Below are 8,538 nucleotides of genomic sequence, written 5' to 3'. Positions count from 1 at the left end.
TGACAGCGATGATGATGAGGTCGAAGGAAACCCCAATTCTGATTGTCAATTAATTCCCTTACGACCTCTGGTTAAAACTGAAACTGCTGTTGATGATGATGATGAGGTACGCACTACTGTGCATAACATTCCCTGGTCATCATCCGAGTTGATGAAAATACAAGAGAAATATTCAAGGCAACCAGGAGAGTCTGAGGTTGAGTATGTGTGGCGAGTCTCTCTTGAGGGGGAAGACCGAATTATGTTAGATGAGGAAGAAGCAGGAGGCTATTGGGGGCCAGGAGTATTTTTAACCACCAAGCCAGGAGGCCACAATTATTCCTTAACTGCACAAGCGGCATATTGGGCAGGTGGTATTGATCCTCAGGAGAGAGGGGAACCACTGGAGATTAGAGCTACAGGCTATTCTGATCTGGCTGCAGCAGTACAGAAAGCAGCCTGTATACAAGCAATATATGAGAGAGATGAGTTAAGGAAATCCCCAATGTTGGCTCCTATCGACCCAGCACGATTAACCCCTCTCATTCGTGGCCTTCCTGACTGTCTCAAGACATTTGTAGCAAATACTCAAGATCGTATAAGAGCTGCCCTTGAAGATGCTAATCGCAATCGTAGCTAAAGTCAGCACACCCACATACCCACCTGGAGTGAATTTGTACAAGAAATAGATAGGTATGGACACCGAATGGGTTGGGTCAGTTCATCCAGTGGAAAACCCCCCGATCGAGCCCAGCGAGTTCTCCAAGTCCATACCCAAAAACCTCAGTCTGGTGGGAGGTTCAGATCTAATTCAGAACGGAGTGAATTGTGGTGTAAAGCCCTAGATCTGGGTGTGCCTCGACAATTTTTACGTGGTGTCTCTACAGAGGATCTCCATGCATTAGTTCAGTCTTTATCTAAGAAGAATAACTCAGTCGGGGAGAAATGTTTAACTAGAGAGCCCCCGACCCACACAAAAGGTGTGCCTTCTGCATAAGAACAAAACCTGACTGATTTGACAGAATACCAGCAAAAAAACTTCCATCCCCGGGGAGGGCAGTGAGCCACCCTACCCAGTGGGTATTAGCTCTCTGACAACCATTCTGAACTTCTCATTGCCATTCCTGCCAGATCCCAGAAAATATTAATAGAATTTCTCATTGATACCGGGGCACAAATGTCAGTAATCACTAACGAAATGGCACAAACCCTGGGTGTAAGACCTGGCCAACACAGAGTCAAATTCACAGGGATTGACAGTGTGGTAAAGGAATGCCCTACCACAAAAATTACCCTCTGGTTGCCAGGGGAGCGGAGATTAACCAGGGCAGAGGTATTAGCTGGTGCCGCACATGCTAATCTCTTGGGATTTGACATACTGCATGGGCGAATGTGGAAACTCCCAGATGGGACTGTGTGGAGTTTTGCAGGAAATGGAGAAAAATCGGGTACAATGAGACTGAGTTTGTTAGAAACATCTATACCTTTACCTTCCTCCAAAATCACCAACGTTCGGCAATATCTGTTGCCTGCAGTGGCACTCACAGGGATTGACAGGGTAGTAACAGAATTGGAGAAAAAAGATATCATTAAAAGGACTCATTCACCTTATAATTCACCAGTGTGGCCAGTGAAGAAACCAGCCAGACAATGGCGTTTCACAGTAGATTATCGACAGTTGAATGCCAACACTGCCCCTTTAACTGCTGCAGTTCCGAATATTGCCGAAATAGTGACACTGATACAAGGAGCTGCCCATTCCTGGATGGCTGCCTTGGATGTTAAAGATATGTTTTTCATGATCCCTCTCTTTGAACAAAATAAAGTGCAGTTCGCTTTCGCATGGAAGGGGATCCAATATACCTTTAACAGATTCCCGCAAGGATATAAACATTTTCCCACGATTGCTCACAATGCTCTGGCTAAAATTTTAGCAGAAATTCCTGTTCCATCTGACAACACAATATATCAGTATATTGATGACATCCTGATAGGGGAAAAGAACCAGGACAGTGTAAGAGACACAATAGAAAACATTCAGGGATCATTACTTAAATTAGGATTGGAAGTTCCAGACTCAAAATGCCAGGGACCCGCACAGGAAGTTAAATTCTTGGGAGTCTGGTGGATCAAAGGAGCTGCTTCCATCCCTCCAGACACTGGAAAAAAATAGAACAGGGACAAAATCCATCTAGTGTAAAGGAATTGCAAGAAGTGTTGGGAGCCTTAGGTTATTGGCGCAAACATATTCCTGTTTTTTCTATCATTGCTCGTCCCTTGTATAGTTTACTTAAAAAGGGAAAATCATGAGAATGGACCGAACAGCACACAAATGCACTGGAATTGTTAATAAAAGAGCTAAGGCTGTTTCAACAGCTTGGTCCTATACACCCAACGGACCCTATCCATGTAGAATTGGGGTTCAGCGAACATGGTTCTCACTATAACTTGTGGCAAAAAGGGCCAGAGGGACCGGAAAGACCACTGGAATTCAGCTCTCACTCTTTCAATGATACCGAAAACAGATATTCGGACCTTGAGAAGGGTTTGCTGTCCCTAGTGCAAGTGCTGAAATGAACAGAACAAATAAGGAGAGAGCAAAGTGTAATCATTCGGGGGCCTTTCCACCTCTTAGATATAGCCCGTAAAGGGACAGCACCACCGGCTGGCATTGCTCAGAAACCCACAGTCCGTAAATGGTATGCTTATTTGGAAGACATCAATGAAATTATGCCAATCACCGAGGGTAATATTAAAATGTCTAAACTGCAAAAGGACATAGATGGAACTCTGTTGTTTCAATCTCCACCAAGCAAACCATCCCCAATCCAGGAAGCACGTCCATTGAAGGAAGGCAGTAATCTTACAGGGGTGTAGTTCACGAATGCATCATCTCACCGAGAAAACGAGTGGAAATATAAAGCTGTAGCATTGGAAGTGGCAACAGGAGAAAGACTGATTGAAACAGGTAAAGGTAGTGCACAGGTCGGGGAACTTAGAGCTGTCCTGTTAGTCGTGCAACACGGTGCTAGCTATATCTACGCTGACTCATATGCTGTTTTTAAAGGAGCCACCAAATGGATAGGCCACTGGGCAGCCAATGATTGGCAAGTGAACAGAGTCCCAGTCTGGGAAACCAATAGTTGGAAACAACTGTTGGAAATAGGAGAACAGAGGGATTTACACATTGGTTGGTTAAAAGGACATGATCGTTCTAACTCAATCGCTGCTCAGTTCAATCAAGTGGACAGCCTCACACAGCTGCAGCAAATTGATGTTGTAAATGATGATCAGGAATGGGAACGCTTACTCAAATGGTTACATGTTAAGCGTGGCCATACCGGACAGGCTGATTTGTATCAGGAAGGCCTAGCCCGAGGATGGCCTGTGTCAGTCAAGCTATGCGAACGAGTGGTGACTGCCTGTTCGCAATGTCGCCTACAACTTAACAGGGACCATCCGAGCAAGGCGCCTCCCCTCCATATTCGGGATAAGAAAACATTGTGGCACTCTTGGCAAATTAACTATATTGGCCCATTGCACCCATCGGGTGGGAAAAAATATGTCCTGGTAAGGGTAGAAGTTATATCTGGTCTTACCACAGCTGCTGATTTTGCATTGGCCACTGGAGAAAACACAGTTAAGGGACTTAAAAGATGGTTCAGCACACTTCCCCTTCCAGAGGAAATTCAAAGTGACAACGGCTCACATTTTACAGCTACAATAGTACAGCATTGGGCCAAAGAGGAGGGGATTTGGTGAGTATTCCATACTCTCTACTATCCTCAGGCTAACAGCATCGTCAACGCACCAATGGATTGGTTAAGCGTTTCACAAAAACTCATGAATCTGGGTGGCATTTGCAACTGAATGATGCCATCTATCAGTTGAATAACCAATGGAGTGGGGATGGCTGCCCCAAAATGAAAGCCTTTTGTGTGTCTGCTAACACAATTGCCCCGAAGGTTCATACCAAACCAGGAGAATATCCTACAGGATTTCATACCGGGCAACCTGTACTGGTGAAAATGCCTCAGACTGGAACAGTACCAATGGTACTAACCACACCCAAAAATCTCTATGCATGGGAAGCTAGAGACTGTTCAGGAAAAATACACCAGATTAGCACCCAGTGGATATCACCTTCTTTTTAACCCTGTCAGTCAAATAAGACCGAGCAGATTTTCTTTTTTTTTGTGTTTACAGAAACTCTAAAAGAACTGCATGTGGACGGATGGATCGACCTACACTAACCTTGAGTGTATCCAAGGAATTTTCTCTTGTCTTGGCCGCAGTATTATTTCATTGTTGTATTATTTTATTGTTGTGTATTGGTACCTGGAAACCCAGGTTTTAAGATGATGAACCAACAGATTGGATTTATGTGTATCTTGAAAATGCAATTTTTTCTGATTTCCAGCCAAAGGGACCCAGAATGGCCATGGTCCCAAGCTTATGTTAGACACACTGGGATTATGGGAACGCCAGGGAAAAATTTAAACTTGGCCACCATATTTATGCATGGGACCAAAGTGTTTTCAAAACACAAGTGGACCTGGGATAGGTGGTATCCACTCCTGAGGGGTAAAGCTGGAGAGGAAATTCAGGCAGGGTGTAGGATGATTAATGGGTTGACCCATGAAAGGGCCACACAAATAATAACAGCCAACAGGTTTTTAGACCCAATAGCAACAAAGCATTGCACCACTGATGAACAGGATTACTGGCATAACTTCACTCTGGTGGAACCCACTATTGTGGTTTGTCTTTGGCAACAACACAAAATAGGATTGTCATTCAAGTTTAAAATAGATATGGTTGGACCTGACCCAACTACACTGCCTAACCTAGTCCCACCTCCTCCATCTGAAATGCCTGTCAGTAACCATACAGAGAACACACTATTGAGTGGAATTAGAAATCTACCCCTTCACACCATAGCCTCTGATGATGACCCTTGGAACCATGCACTGTCAAGATACACTGCAAGCGTACGAATGCCACAAAACAATAGAGATTTGAATCTCTCCACTCTTGTTATACAAGGAAATGAGGTATATTCCAGAGGTGAATGGAGTTGGAAAGACTCTCCTCAGATGTCTAAACTCCAAGCCATTCCAGGAAAAAGAATACAAATTAGCTGCCATGTGATCAATGGGTCTACCTATTGCAGACCAACCGAAATTAAGACAGTCTATGTTGATTCTACCAGACCAAAAGACTATAATACTGAGTGTTATAAAATAACAGTACCAAATTTAGACTGTTGGTATAACTTTACCTTTATCAAACCTATTGTTGTATATTGTCTTTGGGTTTACAGAGGCACTGAATTATTATTTGAGTCTATGATTGACACAGCAATCTCTGTGCCAATTGTAAAGAGTGAGAAACCTCTGTCCCCACCGACTTTTGAAAATGTATCTGCTCAGCCTCTTACTAGTCTAACTCCTTACATCTTTAACATCAGTCCTTATATAATTAAAAATATGGGTCAACAACAAGTATTATTTAATCCATCTTATTCTCTCAAATGAGTGGAATTATCAATGCAGATCAACATCTCTGTGATCAAACCCACCTGCTCACCATTCCTGAGAATGTCTTATGCAGGATGGTCAGCATGGTTGCATGGACAAACCCTCACTCCCTCGAGACAATCAAAGAGAGATGTGACTGGAATCTTAGGAACAGGGTTAGGAGTCTTAAACAGCATAGACACTGAAGTGCTTGCAAATAAACTGGTCATGACAACCAGTGATCTAAACAAGTTGAAACACCCTCTACGATCTTCTCTCTTAGCTTTGGGAACCAACCAATGGCTTTTGTCAAACATACTACCTCAGTGGGAAGAGACTGGTGAAAAGAACCATCAGTTGATCATAAATGCACTCGATGCAGCCCAAAACAACATTTCCTTGGCTCTTAGTTGTATCCAAGCTCAACTGTGGATGCAGTCAATGGCAGCCACAATCATAAGGGAAGGTGAAGAAGGCACCTTACCTACCAAAATTCGGAAAATAGTGTGGGACAATGCAACTGAATTTGAGAAGAAATTTCAATCCTGGTGGTACCTGGTTAATTTCACTTATGATCCCACTGAGAGTAAAGCCAATGCCTTTGTCTTAATGATACACAATGCTTCGATACATACCATTGTCCTGGTTTCAGCTGGGATAGAGTTAACTGTCTTCCTAGTAGCTGGTACAGTGCCATGTTTTGAGTTCAGTATGAGAAGAATGTTGATAACACTGATGTTTTCAGTTGGTGCTAAGTAGTGTTTAGACTAAAGTCAAGGATTTTTTAGCTTCTCATGCCCAGCCAGCGAGAAAGCTGGAGGGGCACAAGAAGTTGGCACAGGACACAGCCAGGGCACCTGACCCAAAGTGGCCAAAGGGGTATTCCATACCATGTGAAGTCCCATCTAGTATAGGAACTGGGAAATGGGGGCAGGGAATCGCCGCTTGGGGACTAGCTGGGTGTCGGTCGGCAGGTGGTGAGCAATTGCCCTGCGCATCATTTGTACATTCCAATCCTCTTATTACTACTGTTGTCATTTTATTAGTGTTATCATTATCATTATTAGTTTCTTCATTAATCCTTGACTTGAGACTAAACACTACTTAGCAACAACTGAAAACATCAGTGTTATCAACATTCTTCACATACTGAACTCAAAACATAGCACTGTACCAGCTACTAGGAAGACAGTTAACTCTATCCCAGCTGAAACCAGGACAACCATATACACAATCATTGCGCTGGGATTAAACCATGATGGAACTATACTCTATCCATTGAAACACAGAGTATGGGCCCAGCAAAATGGAAATAAATGGCAAACTGCTGATGTTGATGCCTGCATCACACGAGAACAACAAGGATTTATTTGTGAGAGCAATACCATCAAAGCTCAAGACATTTGTCTTGACACCAAACAGAATGTTTGTCATTTTGAAATACATCCTGATGAAACCCCGGAAACTGTACTTGTATATATTGGAAAAGGGTGTGTTTGCATGAGAACTTTTTGTAATTTCATATTGGTAGATAACGTTACTGTAGATACAAGTAATAACTCAAATATTTGTGTTTGTAACTTTACTAAAATGATGGGATGTGACTTTGATTATTCAGCTCCGGTTACCTCTTATCAATTGATACAATCTGACTATATGTTAATTTGTGATCTGTTGCCAACTCCTTGTGTGGATTGTCCGGCTCATAGTTCACAAACGAGTTTCACCATGTCTAGTGCACACAGGCGACACATGGGGGGGTTACAAAAGTGACCCAGCCTTGGGTTGCCTTGAGGCCCTGTCTCTCTACAGAGATGACTCACGGGGAGCTGTGTAGACAGCTTAGCCCTGGGTTGTCTGATAAACCCTAAAGTAAACAGGGCAGTGGCTGCACCATTCAAAGAACCAAAACCTGAACTGAGCCTTGAAATCCCTTAGCAAATAGTATGACCTGAGTCTCAATCCAACCACTATTCAGTTGCCTGTGGAAGCAACGTAAAAAAAAAAACCCAAAACCTGGAGGGTTTCAGCTTCAGTTTCAAATGACAACCTTGTGTATTCAAACAATCACAGACCAACGAAGGAAAGATAAGGGGAAACTCCACTCAGATATACATAATCCATTTGGGCCTATATCATAATCCACTCAGACGTAGTCATACACCCCATTCCACAAGTCAGGGGATAAAAACTCTAAGATTCAGGTTGGAAATGGGGGAGTCACTTCTCCAACTATACAGTTGGCTTGTGAAGGACACCCTTCCCCCCCTTGATTGGGATGCTGGTCAAGGTAACTTCCCTGGGATTGAAAGCCCTTACCTGGAGGGGTAAGTGAATATTGTTTATGCTTTAAGTTTGTAAATGCATTTGTGGTTGTCTGTGAATCGCTTGTGGTTGTAATAATGTACTACTCTTGCCTTAAAAAATTGCCATAGTGCATTCCTCCATTGTATCTGTAAAACCTGCAATAGTGGCGTGTTAAGTCTGTAAGTGAAGTTCAAATAAGTTGTTTGCTTGAACCTTGCAGTCAAGTCTGCGAGTGAAGTTCAAGTCATTTGCTTGAACCTTGCAGTTAAGTCCTTTTCCGTCACACTCCTATTGGAATGAACCTCACCTTGGTAAGAAAACTTTTACAGCATGAAGACCTGAAGTGACTATTGAAGCAAGTTCAAGAGAATGGACAAAAAACTCTGATTACCATCCAGCATGATGTGGAAGAGATACATCAAGTGTTGGAATGAGCCAAGAAAGATGGAGAACATAAATGGTAGGACACTGTCTTTGGATGGTCGCCAGCTGCTACAGGAATCCTCAACAGAATGCTTCACCCTGTTGTTGTTTTACTAATACTCATTGTATTGTGTTTTGTTTTGACAATTGCCTTATATGTCAAGCTTTGGATTATGATGAAACACTTAACCCATTTGACATCCCCACAAGATGTGTATGTACTTGATAATCCTCACCACAAGAGTGTATGTGATAACCCCAATTTATCTTAAACATCGTGAAGCTTGAGTGACTATAGTCACGGGGTGGA

General features: G+C 42.9%; 1 pseudogene; it reads left to right on the top strand.

Annotated features, from left to right (window-relative positions):
* The first annotated feature begins 5,327 nt into the window (after positions 1–5,327).
* LOC138683587 (uncharacterized) lies at positions 5,328–7,002 on the top strand (annotated as a pseudogene).
* The last annotated feature ends 1,536 nt before the right edge of the window (positions 7,003–8,538 follow it).

This window comes from Haliaeetus albicilla, chromosome W (genome assembly GCF_947461875.1).
Source record: "Haliaeetus albicilla chromosome W, bHalAlb1.1, whole genome shotgun sequence".
Lineage (NCBI taxonomy): Eukaryota > Metazoa > Chordata > Aves > Accipitriformes > Accipitridae > Haliaeetus > Haliaeetus albicilla.
Note: the sequence above shows the minus strand (reverse complement) of the source record. Positions and strands in the feature narration are given on the sequence as shown.